Source organism: Lipotes vexillifer, unplaced genomic scaffold (assembly GCF_000442215.2).
Source record: "Lipotes vexillifer unplaced genomic scaffold, Lipotes_vexillifer_v1.1 scaffold319, whole genome shotgun sequence".
Taxonomy (NCBI): domain Eukaryota; kingdom Metazoa; phylum Chordata; class Mammalia; order Artiodactyla; family Lipotidae; genus Lipotes; species Lipotes vexillifer.
In genome coordinates, this window is record NW_006784061.1 from 213,099 (window position 1) to 229,844 (window position 16,746).

A 16,746-nucleotide genomic window follows, 5' to 3' on the forward strand; every position below is an offset into this window, starting at 1 on the left:
TCAGTGTCAGTTTAAAGAAAGAGTGAATGTGGGGTAGTTCTGTAAAAGGAATTTCATGTAAGAACTAGTTAACAAGGCTATTGGAAGCATCTCAAAACCAAATAAGGGAAGAGAAAGCAATCCAGAGATTAGCAACAACAGAAAGCTGCTTCTGCTGGTAGGGCAGGAGAACAATGTGATGAAGCGTTTATAGAGGGCAGGAGCCAAGTCTATCAGGTAGACACCAGAATCAGAACAGAGGCTTCCAACAAGAGTGGGGAATCACATGGAAGACAAAGCCAGTACTAAGAAGAGAGCAAGAAATGTGATTCTCCCCCCTCCCCTGCTGCCGCTCAATTGTCAATGTGTCCTTTTGGATAAACCTAACTGGTAGTTGGGAAAAGAGCCTGAGAAATGTAGGATCAGTCTTCTTTGTGCAGAACAAAAGGACACTAAATTCACCTACATGCAAAAGGCAAATGACCAAAAAGGTTCTTTTGGAGCCAGGTGCAGGGAAACTAATAGAAATACAAGACTTCCAGGTACCAATTACCTTCACTGACTGATTAAAAATATTCTTAGATTAGATATAAGATGAAGGAAGTTAAAGAAAAAAATGGCTCTTCTGAGTCAAAGATTTTCCTAAACAAATATTAAACAACTCTGGAAGAGATCAGTCATTTCAGCAGCAGCCAATTTAGTGGGTCTTTGCCAAGATATTTTAAAATAGAATGGAATGGAATAGGATAGAATAGAATATCACAACTCATAGGGACTTTGAGACAAAGTATTTGTTTAAAAAGTTTTAAATCTCAGCCATCTAGGTGAGTTATTTAAAGTTGGTTTCATTTCACTGAAAAGGAAGCAGACAAGGATAATTTCATTTAAGAATATCAAGTCAAGACCCTTTAAAGAACAGAGAAAGAGGATTAAATGCTCTTGGAATAAAATTCTAAAGTGCCAAGTGAAATGCAAATTTTAAATATTCCCCAGCTAGTCAATAAATCCTTACAAATGTGTGGATTGTTCATCAGAATTGAAATAAGCCCTTGAATTTTGATTTTAATTAGTCTGGGTACATGCTGTTTAAAGAATCTTTAAATTTAGACCATCACCTGTGTTGTGAAACATCCAACAGTAGAAACAAATTACCTCCTCATGGACTGATCTCCATTTCCTTCATTTTTCTCAGATATTCAAAGTGAAGATAACAATGACCCCCTCACTGGGTCTTCATGAAGTGTTTTTGGCTGGGATAAGTGTCTCTAGTCAAAAGAAGGGCTTAATTTCTGGGAAGGCAATTTTAGTCATTTTGATTAGACAGTTTCTGTGACAAAAGGACTAAGAACTGGATCTGAGTAGAGCCAGCTGTATTCCCTTTATTAGCTGCTGAGGTGTTAGGAGAGGGATCCAAGGTAACTGATGACGCGGCAGGTGGGAAATGGGTGGGCATGGAGGACAGAGAGCTCTCCTTTCAGCCAAAATTGTGATTGCTTGTGTTACTAACAGGAGGGTTCATTTTGATATTTTATTACTAATGAAAAATTTATCAGTTAACATCAGTTGCGTTGCAAGAAAGGGAAAAGTCAAATCATATTCATAAAGGGAGTGTATTAACCTTCAGTTCTGGAGATCAGAGGTGGAGCTGGTTTCAAACACAGTTTGATTAGAAGGTTTGACAATCCATCAGGACCTAGGTTCTCCCACTCTATTTATTCACTTAGATTTCCACCTCACAGCCTTCATGCTCAGACTAGTGGAGAGCCTCACAGTCACAAAAAGCCTGAAGCAGCTTTGGAACTTAAATTCTCTCCTGGTCTTAGGTAGTGTAGGCGAAAAGGAAAGAGTTTCTTTCCAATGACTCCCTGCAAAATCTTTTGTATCTCATCGACTTTGACTGAACAGTATATCCTTGAATCAATCATTGTAGCCTGATGACTAGCTTTAACTTAGGTCACATCCTCCACAGAGGTCTATGCAAACACATGGGTTGTGAATGGAGGACAGAGAGTCGTTCAGAGGGAAATGAAAGTATTTGACAAAAGCGAAGAAGGAATGAAAGGTGGTTAAACACACCCATGATGAAAACACATGTCCTCTTTATATGGTGGCCAAGTCCACTCAGCCACAGCACACTGTCTTCCTGAGGTGAAATGTGTTTTTGTTTGTTGTTTGTCGGTTTTCCCCGTGCTCTTTTCTCATTACATCTTTGAATGGAAAAGTGTGGAGAACATTCCTGAGAGCAAACTTTTGCTTGAGGGAAGGGAAATAAGAGCCTTACTGTATGCTATTAGCTACCATGACCTCTTTTTTCAAAAGCTAATTTGCTCTACTTAAGACATACAAACATATATTAAAACAATAGATTGAATATCTGTTCATTTGCATTCCTAGTAAGGAATAAAACATTGTCAGCAGAACTAAATGCCCCTTTGAAAATCTCCCCAATTCTCTTCCTTCCTTTCCCAGAAAAATATTATCCTGAATTTAGTGTTTTTTATTCCTACACCTTTATTCATATATTATCTAAAATTGTTATGACTCTCAATACAATATGTAGTACTGTTCTGCAGGTTTTTCGCATATGCAAATATATAATTATATTAAATATACATATTATAAATATATATTATATTAAATATATATATTTCATATATATGTAGTCATGTTGATTACAACATTTTTCTCAATTATGTCTGATATATGTAGCTCTAGTTCTTTCATTTCACTATTGTGTTGTAGTCCTGTTTTGTTTTTTTTTTTTTTTTTGGTGTTTGAAAACATCATAATTAAATTATCCATTCTCCAGTTGATGGACATTTGTATTGGTTCCATTCTAGCTATTAGAATCAATGTTGTATGAGTGTCTTCTACCTGTTTGCTGGCATACATGTTTAAATACCTCAATGGTAGAAACCAAGAAGTGGAACTGACAGCTCTGGGAATAAAGGCAACTTCAACATTACTGGTTACTGTTAAATTGTTTTTCAAATGAGTTGTACCGACATACATACTCACCAGCAAAGTACAAGTATCCCTGTGGCTCCACATCCTTGCCAACATGATACCATCAGATGTTTTCATTTTTACTGTTCTGACTAGTGTGAAATTTGTGGTTTTAGTTTGAATTTCCATGATAACGAATGACATAGAACATTTTGACATATCTTTACTGACTATTCAGGTTTCTTCTGTGAATTTTCTGTTTACATTTTTGCTGATCCTCTGTCCACACCTCAACACCCCCTCTGCTGCTTATTTCTTTTATTAGTGCTTTGTAGAATTTTGTATTATTCTGTATATTATTTCTTTCACTGGGGAGAGGGGTGTATATATATTTCAAATATCCTTCTTTCAGATTTTGCGTTGTCATTGTATGTATTTCTTTATACACAGAAAAGGTAATTATAATGTGATCAAAATTACCATTTTGTTTTTATGATTTGTGTTTTCTGTGCTCTAATTAAGAGATCCTTCCTTACCTCAAATTTAGACAGATGTCTTCCTGCATGGCAGCCGGGCTTTCCCTGTTTCTGAACTTCATGATGATGCTTATACAGGAGAAAGCCCATCTCACAGACAGATGGCTGGAGAGCTTTGCTAAATTAGCTGTGTCTTTCAGTCTCTTTGAAGCAAGTGTTCCACACCAATGAGGAATGATTTCTTTGGGAAAGATCTTTCATCCCCTGTAGGATGCCTGTGGATCTAGGAGCTGAAAGGCATGTCCCATCCCAGTGGCTCATAATGTGGGCTCTGAGGGGCAGCTAGAGGAAGGGGCCTTGAGCACAGGTTCAAATGCCCACAGGCCTATGCCAGAATCTCTTATGCATCTTTTTTCCCCACCGCACCCCCCTACACACACACACACGATGTCCAGGTAGGCAGCCTGGTCTGTGCAGCTAGGCAACCCATACTTAAGCGGTGGTTTTAATCACACCACCGTGTAATTTTAAATTTGAAGCTGAAACACTGATGCCTGTTAACCCCGATCAAGTTCAGGAACCCCTCTCTCTCTCTTACACTCTATCTCCCTTACCTACTCAAGAACAGCTGCATTTTAGCATTTAATTTTTTTCTCTCTCTCTCTCTACTGTGAGACTTGCAATATGAGGAAAACAGTGAGGAAGATAGGAGAGAAGGTAATGGAAGGTAAAGCTTTCAAAACTAGAAAATATTTCCATCTGCCACAACTAGAGAAAGCATTCTGACTGTGAAGCTTATGGGGTAGCCACATTTATCCCTGACAGAATTCCGGGAATCACCTTACCTTAAGAAATTTTCTCTAGCATCAGTACTTAGTCTAGTGGCCATGGCCATTTGAGGCACTAGGTAACAAAGTAAAGAAAGAGGTCATTTTTGACTATCAGAAACCAGGGTAGCTTGTCACTGAGGTTAAGCCTACTACTATGGGGAAACAAGCTCTGTGCTGTGTCAGTCTTAGATGAGGTTGTAGGAATTAGGCTCTTTGTCAAACTGCAGTAAACTCTCCATTACCCTCCCCAATCTCTCCCCACCAACCATCACTATAACAACTCACATCTCATAATAAGCAATCAGCTCCCCTGTAGTCTCAATCTACTGACTGCACCACCAATCAGTCTGTGAATTGCCCAGGTGCCTCTGGAGGCTTCCTAACACTTCAGCATGTGCCCTGTATCCCCAAAGACCAGCATACTTGCATTTGCAAAGGCCCCCTGAGCAGACAAAGAACAAGGCTAAAATGTTTGGTGTGGGGCCAGGGGAGGACATAATTTGATGTGATAGTAATAGGCCCCTCCATGCAATGGCACTCAGTATTTCGGTTTCTTCAATTCAGTTTCTGTTTCTTCCATAATTCTTATTTAAAAAATTTTTTTTCATTAAATTGAGTGATAAAACTGATTCATTTCATGATTCAACATTGATTTTATGAACTATCATATATTAAGTAGTTAACATATTTTTCCCTCTTGAACATCAGGATAAAGAAATTATGTTGGGAAATTTGAGGTGGGGGGTCATGCCCCTCTTCTTCCCTTTCTTTTTTCCCCATGCTGTGTTCCTCCCCTTAAGTTATGAATTCTGAAGTCCTCTATCGAAATAAGCATCAGGGGTGTTGTCACTCAAAGCTCAAAGTGAGATCATGGGGTCTCTTAGACCTTGAAGAAAGTCTTACTTATTTTAGAGGCTGTTATCTTTTTCAAAAAAGATAGACTCAAGAAATCTTTCACAAATCCTTTACCTTTCATCCTGGCTATCCAAGGCCATTCATTTTAATTCTGATTGTGCACTTTCCTTTGCTCTTCTTTAACAAGCTTTAGAAAGGTGGATGTCTGCCTCCCTGGGACAGCCTTTGTCCAGCCCCGCAGAGCTCTGGCACCATTAGCCTGACCTCCCCCGCTTCTTATAAAAGCAGCATGCCTGGGTCTCCTGGCAAGAGCTGGGCACAGGGAGGAAGGGCAGACCAGCTACTCTCCTAACAAGTGCGAGTCGATGTGATTATTCTTCCCTAGAAAAGTATGGAATGTCTCTCAAGGAGATAAGCCATGACCACAAAGTCTTCTACCTGGGAAGGAAACACGGTTCATACTCATTTCCATCTCTGCCTTGAACAAGACTGTGATTGTGCCCACGGAAACATGTCTAGAATCAGTCAGAAGAATAGGACCATCCAGCATGATGTGGGGTAGGGAGTGGGTGAGGGGTTGAAGAAGAATGAGATTAGATGATTAGATGATGGAAGTGGGGGAAATCCTTGACAAACAGATTCTTGCTGTGCCTACTCAGCCCTTCAGCAAACAACATCCTCTGGATGATGTTCTGCATCAAGATGAAAGAAGAGTGTTTTAGGTCTAAGAGTGAAAATTTGGGATCCCAGGTCCTGTAACTGTTCTTGTGCCTGGAATAGGAGCTTCTGAAACATGTTCAGTGTTCACAAGCCAAGTCGACACGACACTCAGATCACAACCTCACAAGAGAAAACTTTTTTGGAGGAAGCATACGTTTAGATTTAAGGCAATTCTCACTCATTCTTTCCTGAAGTGGTTTGCTAGTGTTATTCATTGGGTCTTATAAAAAAAACTTTGCAAACTGTTGTTCTGAAACTCCAAAAGCAGAATGTTTACTGCAGTCAGGCTGATCCAGAATAGGGTCAGAGCGTCGAAAACATGTCCCAAGTGTAGTACTTCCGGAACTGGTTTCCTTCTCTTCACCTGAAACTTTTTGACTTTTCACCCTTTTATCAGCTTCAGATTCCTGGAAGCTTAGTTTCCAACCATCTTCACTCTGTCTCTGATTTTTTTACTATAAGAAGTAAAGACAGGTTGTTTGACCTGAGGCGATCCAGCACTGAAGCATACCTGGCTCTTTGGTGGGACTAATATGGCAGACTCTGGGAGGGCTCATGCCAAGGAGTACTTCCGAGAATTTCTGCTGCCAGTGTCCTTGTCCCTGCGGTGAGCCACAGACACCCCCTGCCTCTGCAGGAGACCCTCCAACACTAGCATAACTTGAAGTCATATCTATGAAGCCAGAGCTGAAATTAATGTCAGGGATCTGGAGCCCTGTTCTGTTGATCCCCCTCCTACAACTGCAGACATTGGACACTTTCTGAGAGCTGCTGTGTGGCGCTGGGTCTTGGTGCTCCGGCAGGGTATCAGGCCTGTGCCTCTGAGGTGGGAGAGCCGAGTTCAGGACACTGGACCACCAGAAACCTCATGGCCCCATGTAATATCAATCAGTGAGAGCTGTCTCAGAGATCTCCATCTCAATGCTAAGACCCAGCTCTACACAAAACCAGCAAGCTCCAGTGCTGGACACCACATGCCAAACAACTAGCAAGACAGGAACACAACCCCACCCATTAGCAGAAAGGATGCCTAAAATCATAAGTTCACAGACACCCCAAAACACACACTGGACACGGTCCTGCCCACCAGAAAGACAAGACCCAGCCTCATCCACCAGAACACAGGCACCAGTCCCCTCCAGCAGGAAGCCTATACAACCCACTGAACCAACATAACCCACTGGGGGCAGACACCAAAAACAATGGGAACTACAAACCTGCAGCCTGTGAAAAGGAGACACCAAACACAGTAAGTTAAGCAAAATGAGAAGACACAGAAATATGCAGCAGATGAAGGAGCAAAGTAAAAACCCACCAGACCAAACAAAAGAAGAGAAAATAGGCGGTCTATCTGAAAAAGAATTTGGAGTAATGACAGTAAATATGATCCAAAATCTTGGAAATAGAATGGAGAAAATACAGGAAATGTTTAATAAGGACCTAGAAGAACTAAAGAGCAAATAAACACTGATGAACAACACAATAAATAAAATTAAAAATTCTCTAGAAGGAATCAATAGCAGAATAACTGAGGCAGAAGAATGGATAAGTGAACTGGAAGATAAAATAGTGCAAGTAACTACTACAGAGCAGAATAAAGAAAAAAGAGTGAAAAGAATTGAAGACACTCTCAGAGACCTCTGGGACAACATTAAATGCACCAACATTCGAATTATAGGGGTTCCAGAAGAAGAAGAGAAAAAGAAAGGGACTGGGAAAATAGTTGAAGAGATTATATTGAAAACTTCCCTAATATGGGAAAGGAAATAGCTCATCAAGTCCAGGAATCGCAGAGAGTCCCATACTGGATAAGTCCAGGGAGAATCATGCCAAGACACATATTAATCAAACTATCAAAAAGTAAATACAAAGAAAAAATATTAAAAGCACAAAGGGAAAAGCAACAAATAACATACACGGGAATCCCCATAAGGTTAACAGCTGACCTTTCAGAAGAAACTCTGTGAGACAGGAGTGGCAGGACATATTTTAAGTGATGAAAGGGAACACCTACAACCAAGATTACTCTACCCAGCAAGGATCTCATTCAGATTCAACAGAGAAATTAAAACCTTTACAGACAAGCAAAAGCTAAGAGAATTCATACCACAAAAACAGCTTTATAACAAATGCTAAAGGAACTCCTCTAGGCAGGAAACAAAAGAGAAGGAAAAAACCTACAAAAACAAACCCAAAACAATTAAGAAAGTGTTAATAGGTACATACATATCAATAACAGCCTTAAATGTAAATGGATTAAATGCTCCAACCAAAAGACATAGACTGGATGAATGGATACAAAAACAAGACCCATATATATCCTATCTACAAGAGACCCATTTCAGACCAAGAGACACATACAGACTGAAAGGGAGGGGGTGAAAAAGATATTCCATGCAAATGGAAATCAAAAGAAAGCTGGAGTAGCAATTCTCATATGAGACAAAATAGACTTTAAAATAAAGATTATTACAAGAGACAAAGAAGCACACTACATAATGATCAAGGGATCAATCCAAGAGGAATATATAACAATTGTAAATATTTATGTACACAACAGAGGAGAACCTCAATACATAAGGCAAATGCTAACAGCCATAAAAGGGGAAATCAACAGTAATACAATAATAGTAGGGGACTTTAACACTGCACTTTCACCAATGGACAGACCATGCAAAATGAAAATAAATAAGGAAACACAAGCTTTAAAGGCCACGTTAAACAAGATAGACTTAATTGATATTTATAGGACATTGCATCCAAAAACAATAGAATACACTTTCTTCTCAAGTGCTCATGGAATATTCTCCAGGATAGATCATATCTTGGGTCACAAATCAAGCCTTGATAAATTTAAGAAAACTGAAATCATATCAATTATCTTTTCCAACTACAACACTATGAGACTACATATCAGTTACAGGAAAAAATCTGTAAGAAATACAAACACATGGAGGCTAAACAATATGCTACAAAATAACCAAAAGATCACTGAAGAAATCAAAGAGGAAATCAAGAAATATCTAGAAACAAATGACAATGAAAACACGACGATCCAAAACCTATGGGATGCAGCAAAAGCAGTTCTAAGAGGGAAGGTTATTGCAATACAATCCTACCTCAAGAAACATCTCAAATAAATAACTTAACCTTACACCTAAGCAATTAGAGAAAGAACAAAAACAAAAAAGAAACCCAAAGATAGCAGAAGGAAAGAAATCATAAAGATCACATAAGAAATAAATGAAAAAGAAATGAAGGAAATGATAGCAAAGATCAATAAAACTAAAAGCTGATTCTTTGAGAAGATGAACAAAATTGATAAACCATTAGCCAGACTTACCAAGAAAAAAAGGGAGAAGACTCAAATCAACAGAATTAGAAATGAAAAAGGAGAAGTAACAACTGACACTGCAGAAATACAACGGATCATGAGAGATTATTACAAGCAACTATACGCCAATAAAATAGACAACCTGGAAGAAATGAACAAATTCTTAGAAGAGCACAGCCTTCCAAGACTGAACCAGGATGAAATAGAAAATATAAACAGACCAATCACAAGCACTGAATTGAAACTGTGATTAAAAAATTTTCCAACAAACAAAAGCCCAGGACCAGATGGCTTCACAGGCAAATTCTATCAAACATTTAGAGAAGAGTTAACACCTATCCTTCTTAAACTCTTCCAAAATATAGCAGAGGGAGGAACACTCCCAAACTCATTCTACAAGGCCACCATCACACTGACACCAAAACCAGACAAAGATGTCACAAAGAAAGAAGACTACTGGCCACTATCACTGTTGGACACAGACACAAAAATCCTCAACAAAATACTAGCAAACAGAATCCAACAGCACATTAAAAGGATCATACACCATGATCAAGTGGGGTTTATCTCAGAAATGCAAGGATTCTTCAATATATGCAAATCAATCAATGTTATATACCATATTAAAAAATTGAAGGATAAAAATCATATGATAATCTCAATAGATACAGAAACAGCTTTCAACAAAATTCAACACCCATTTGGGATTAAAATCTCTCTAGAAAGCAGGCATAGAGGGAACTTACCTCAACATAATAAAGGCCATATGTGACAAACCCACAGCCAACATCGTTCTCAATGGTCAAAAACTGAAACCATTTCCACTAAGATCAGGGACAAGACAAGGTTGCCCACTCTCACAACTATTATTCAACATAGTTTTGGAAGTCTTAGCCATGGCAATTAGAGAAGAAAAAGAAATAAAAGGAATACAAATTGGAAAAGAAGAAGTAAAACTGTCACTGTTTGCAGATGACATACTATACATAGAGAATCCTAGAGAGGCTACCAGAAAACTAGTAGAGCTAATCAATGAATTTGGTAGAGTAGCAGGATACAAAATTAATGCACAGAAATCTCTTGCATTCCTATACACTAATAATGAAAATCTGAAAGAGAAATTAAGGAAACACTCTCATTTACCATTGCGCCAAAAATAATAAAATACCTAAGAATATGGGGCTTCCCTGGTGGCGCAGTGGTTGAGGGTCCACCTGCCGATGCAGGGGACACAGGTTCGTGCCCCGATCTGGGAGGATCCCACATGCTGCAGAGCGGCTGGGCCCGTGAGCCATGGCCGCTGGGCCTGCGCATCCGGAGCCTGTGCTCCGTGACAGGAGAGGCCGCAACAGTGAGAGGCCCACGTATCGCAAAATAAACACCAAAAAAAAAAAAAAAAAAACCTAAGAATAAACCTACCTAAGGAGACAAAAGAACTGTATACAGAAAACAATAAGACACTGTTTAAAGAAATTAATGATGATACAAACAGATGGATAGATATACCATGTTCTCGGATTGGAAGAATCAACATTGTGAAAATGACTCTATTACCCAAAGCAATATACAGATTCAATCCAACCCTTATCAAACTACCAATGGCATTTTTCGCAGAACTAGAACAAAAAATTTCACAATTTGTATGGAAACACAAAAGACCCCAAATAGCCAAAGCAATCTTGACAAAGAAAAATGGAGCTGGAGGAATCAGGTCCCCAGACTTCAGAATATACTACAAAACTACAGTAATCAAGACACTAATGGTACCGGCACAAAAAGTGATATATAGATCAATGGAACAGGATAGAGAGCCCAGAGATAAACCCACGCACATATGGTCATCTTATCTTTGATAAAGGAGGCAAGAATATACAATGGAGAAAAGTCAGCCTCTTCAATAAGTGGTGCTGGGAAAACTGGACAGCTACATGTAAAAGAATGAAATTAGAACACTCCCTAACAGCATACACAAAAATAAGCTCAAAATGGATTAAAGAGTTAATGTAAGGCCAGAGACTATAAAACTCTTAGAGGAAATCATAGGCAGAACACTCTATGACATAAATCACAGCAAGATCCTTTTTGACCCATCTCCTGGAGATAAAAACATAAAACATAAAAACAAAAATAAACAAATGGGACCTACTGAAACTTAAAAGCTTTTGCACAGCAAAGGAAACCATAAACAAGACCAAAAGACAACCCTCAGAATGGGAGAAAATATTTGCAAATGAAGCAACTGACAAAGGCTTAATCTCCAAAATATGCAAGCAGCTCATAATTTTTTTATTATGAAAAAAATAAACAATCCAATCCAAAAATGGGCAGAAGACCTAAATAGACATTTCTCCAAAGATATATAGATTGCCAACAAACACATGAAAGAATGCTCAACATCATTAATCATTAGAGAAATGAAAATCAAAATTACAAAGAGGTATCATCTCACACCAGTCACAATGGCCATCATCAAAAAATCTACAAAATCTATAAATGCTGGAGAGGGTGTGGACAAAAGGGAACCCTGCTGCACTGTTGGTGGGAATGAAAATTGATACAGCCACTATGGAGAACAGTATGAAGGTCCTTAAAAAACTAAAAATAGAACTACCATATGACCCAGCAATCCCACTACTGGGCATATACCCTGAGAAAACCATCATTCAGAAATAGTCATGTACCACAATGTTCATTGCAGCTCTATTTACAACAGCCAGGAGATGGAAGCAACCTAAGTGTCCATCGACAGATGAATGGATTAAGAAGATGTGGCACATATATACAATGGAATATTACTCAGCCATAAAAAAAATGAAATTGAGTTATTTGTAATGAGGTGGATGGACCTAGAGTCTGTCATACGGAGTGAAGTAAGTCAGAAAGAGAGAAAAAATACTGTATGCTAACACATACATATGGAATCTAAAAAAAAAAGTTTCTGAATAATCTAGGGGCAGGACAGCAATAGAGACACAGACATAGACAATGGACTTGAGGACATGGGGAGGGGCAAGGGTAGGCTGGAACGAAGTGAGAGAGTGGCATGGACTTATATACATTATCAAATGTAAAATAGATAGCTAGTGGGAAGCAGTCACATAGCACAGGGAGATCAGCTCGGTGCTTTGTGACCACCTAGAGGGGTGGGATAGGGAGGGTGGGAGGGAGACACAAGAGGGAGGGGATATGGGGATATAGGTGTACGTATAGCTGATTCACTTTGTTATACAGCAGAAACTAACACACTATATATATATATATATATATATATATATATATATATGCCCTTAAAAAAAAAAGTAATAAAGACCGCTTTGCAGAACACCCTGTGTGTGAAGTAATCAGCCTTCTCTCTGAAACAAAGATTAAAAGTCCACCATAGATGAACTGGATCACTGGATTTGACTTCATGGATGCCTCCTTTTCTTTCTTCCATTCATACATCTGCCCCAAGTCACCCCCTTAATGGTTCCAAGGATATATCAGGTCCATATGTCACTTTTAACCTCTGGCCCAACTACTGATTCAAATTTTCTAAAACTTAATCCCTAAACATGAGATAGCACAGAATTTTCATCAAGACTTGGCAAAAACTAAGAAGGAAGAAAGAAAAATAAAATAAACATAGAAGGCTCACAGACACAGAGAACAGACTTCTGGTTGCCAAGCTGGAGTGGTGGGAGAGGGAAGGATTGGGAGTTTCGGATTAGCAGATGCAAACTAATATATATAGGATGGATAAACAGCAAGTTCCTACTGTATAGCATGGGAACTATATTCAGTATCCTGTGATAAACCATAATGGAAAAGAATATGAAAAAGAATAAAATTTTTAAAAAAATAAAATAAACATAGAGAAGATACAAAGCATAAAAAAAGTCATTTAACTTTCATTCATTATTCAATCCTTTATTTATTCAACAAGCATTTATTGAACACCCATTAAGTGCCTAGAGCTGAAGATACAATGATGAACAGTACAGAAACTCCTGCCTTTGTGATCAAAGAGCAGTTTGGGTTTATACTGCAGAGGTTTGTGGAGCTCTACAGTACCTTGCTTCTGGGGATCCAAATTCCTCTTCACTTTCATACTCTTGTCCAAGAAAAAGAAACAAGGAGTCAAACAATCCAGGAAGAAATTGCTATCCCATGACTTGGAATCTAATCCTCAATACTAAAGAGCTTCTGACTAGTTTTTTTCCATGATCCTCATTTTGTCCTCATCATTTTTCACTGTGAGCTACAGAGCTTTACACATCCAGGAATGGGAGGACGCTCCACATGTCAGCTACAAATTTGGAACTTTATCATCAACTCAATGGATAAGTAGAAATCAGGCCACTAGCAGTGAGTAAAGGAAATGCTTAGGTTCACAAAAAGGAGGATTTAAGGTTGGGAAGAACAGATATAATTCAGCCTTGAGGGATATAAGCAAAGCTAGACCTCAGACCCAATTTCTCCTGAGTTGTCTTTCATGTTGTGTGTGTGCATGTGCATGCATTACGGTAGCTAGGACACTGATAGAGACCACATAGGTTTCCTTATTACACATAGTGGACTGACATGATAGAGAATACATTTAGGACTGTATAAACTACACCTAAATCCGGGAAACTATTTCTGCATTTGGGAGCGCCTATCTTCCCTGGCCATGCTGGCTACATAAGCTTCTCTTTGTAAACATCCAATGTATTCTAGGTATTCAAAACCATGACAGGACAGGGATTGGGGAGCTAGGAGATGATTGAACTTGGAATTTAACACCCTGGACAATTCAAGAAATAATGGTTTCAGTAAACACTTCAATCAGATAATCACAAGGATACTGATAAGAAGTTCTAGACAAGATTGTCATGGGAAATAACAACTGGATGTACTAATTACCTGACTTTACAGAACAGGTGATGATTCCTATCACCCAAGATCTGGGAAATGGATGTTGTTCTTGACCAAACTATACAGGTCCCATCTAATTCCTTGAATTCTCTGGGCAGGTCCCCTCCTTTAGTACAAATACAAATGAAAGTACAGTGAATTTGTAATTTGAGATAATGGTAGTACCAAATGAGGCAGATTAATGAGGTATCTGCACCCTGTAGAGGGTTCAGCAATGCTTTCTTCATCCATTCCTCAATTATCTCTAACGAGGAACTTAATTTATATTTTGTCACCTAATTTCAGGCCAGGAGAGCTATTCTATCAGCAGCATGTGCCAGTTAACTCATGATAGCAAAGGAATGAAGATTCCCCAGGGTGAACTGTGAAAGAGAAACAACTGCCTCAGAAATCATTATTTTCATTTTATTAAGTCTGTATATTTTTCCTTTTTATATAGTGAACATTTGCTTCTTGGGAAATTGTTTTTTAAATGAAAAAAGAAATCGGTGAATGTCACTATCAAAGAAATGAGTCTAGTGAAATAATTCACAGGCTTTGCACTTGAGAGATGTTTGAAGTAACTACGGGGTGTTTACTTTGGAGAAGAAAAAACTTAGAAGGTCATGATGATTAGCTTCATGATATAAAAAGGTCAATAGTGTGAAAGAGAGATTCAACTTAGCCTATGTCCACTCAGAGAACTGACCTCAGGATAGCATTTTATTATAAAAAGCTAATTCTCTAAAAATCAGTGTTGTTCTGTAATGGACCAGAATAAGAGTCCCAGGGAAGTGGTGAGGTTCCTGTCACTGGGGGTACCCCAAATGATGGATGACCTTTTGGAGTAGAATGTAATAAAAGAAGAGAAAAGTAGGAATGGTCATAAATTACCATCTATTCTATGCTAAGACTTTTCATATGTCATTTAATACCTGTTTCCATGAGGTAGATATTATTTTCTCAGTTTATAGATGATGACACTGAGGCTCAGAGAAATGAAGTCATTTGTCTAAGATGACATGGCTAGAAAGTGAAAAGCCAGAAGTAGAAATCCAGTTCCACGGTTCTTTCTAAAACATTTGCTTCTGAGATAGAAGGAATAAATAAGGAGTTAGTCTAGTTGTCTGTAACTATGCTGCCTACTAAATCATCCTGACCACTGCCACTGATGCAAAACTAGAAGGTATCGAGCCTTGGGTACACAACTATCTCACAGCTAAGGAAAATTCCACCTGCCACCTGGTTCTGTACAAATCCTGGAGACCTCCAAATCAAATTAACAAGGAAGAGAAGTAACTGACATCAAGGGAGATTGCTTCTACCCAAGATGCCAGATCAAGACTTCCTACTTTAGCTAAACATGAAACCCTTGCTTTTCTTATTTCCTTTACCTGGGCATTGGCCTGGAAAGACTCATCCATATCTCCCAGGCCATTGTTAAGGAGGATAACCTTTCAGACTGCTGGATTTGTCATCAAAGATTCCAATCTACCCATGATCATCTAGATCAGATTCAGAAGAAATCACACTAAGAAATCTCACCAACAGCACCTGTCTCTGCAAGGTATTTAAGATGACTCTTTACCTCAGGCTAGGGAAATGCAGTAAAAACCTGACTAATCCCTGGATTGAATAGATAAACACAGCAATCCCTGTGAGTGAACCCACAGGGATTCTCTGGTTAGGAGATACAAATGAGAATATGATCAGAAACCTGAAGCCTCGTAATTATTAAGAGTTGACTCAGATGTAATGCTGGTCCTGATGTTTGCTAACTAGGAGAACTTTATCAATTTATTTATCATCTCTGTGCCTGTTTCTTCATCTCTAAACTGGAATAATCGCTATACTTATCTTGCCACTAAGATGCAAAAAACAAAACAGCACTGGTACATGGTATGCACTCAACAAATTTCAGCTATTACTGCTCATAGTATCAGTTGGAACTAAGAAAAAAAATATTTCCAATACATTTGAACATCTAATATCAAACAGGAAACAAACACAGATCGTCATCTTCCCTATTTGATGAAAATTTTTGTGTCTTCTCCTGAAGACTCTGGGACCATGCTTTCTCCTTCTACTCACTCAACCACTACTCAGTGACAAAGGATATTAGAGCTGGGAGAATTGACCGCAATTTCTTGGCTTTCAATTCCATGCTCCCCCATTCTAGCTTCTAGGGCTGGCCATGATGCCCCTGCCCTCAGCTGCAGAACAAATCCTGGCCAGGGTGGACAGTCATGCTTTAATCATGCTCTTAAAGCCCATTACCCTGTGGGCTTGTTGAGGTTCCTGCTGTCCTCAGCTTCCCCATCCAGCCACCTTTCTGGAACTGGGCTATGTCTGGGTTCCAGCCACATTTAAAGAACTTCTGCTACTGTGCAAAGCTGCCCTTTCATGTGGGCTGAACCCCATCCTCTATGACAACCAAAATGAGCTGAGAAGCCTCCTAAGGCAGGCTGGCCATCCAGGACGATGAAGCTCCCCCTGCATGTTTCTGAGAGGCCGGAGAGGGTCGGGGGAGGAGGAGTGTGGCCAGTATCTATTCCACACTTATTGTCTGCAAGGAACTGAGCTAAGCAGTCTACAAAAGTAACCTTATTAATGTCTCACAACAACCCCTCAAGACAAATACTAAGAGTATCCCCAGTTATCGATGACAGCTACTACATGATGGAGACTCTATCTGAGCATAGCTCTCCCTTGCTCTGAAGTCCAATATTTA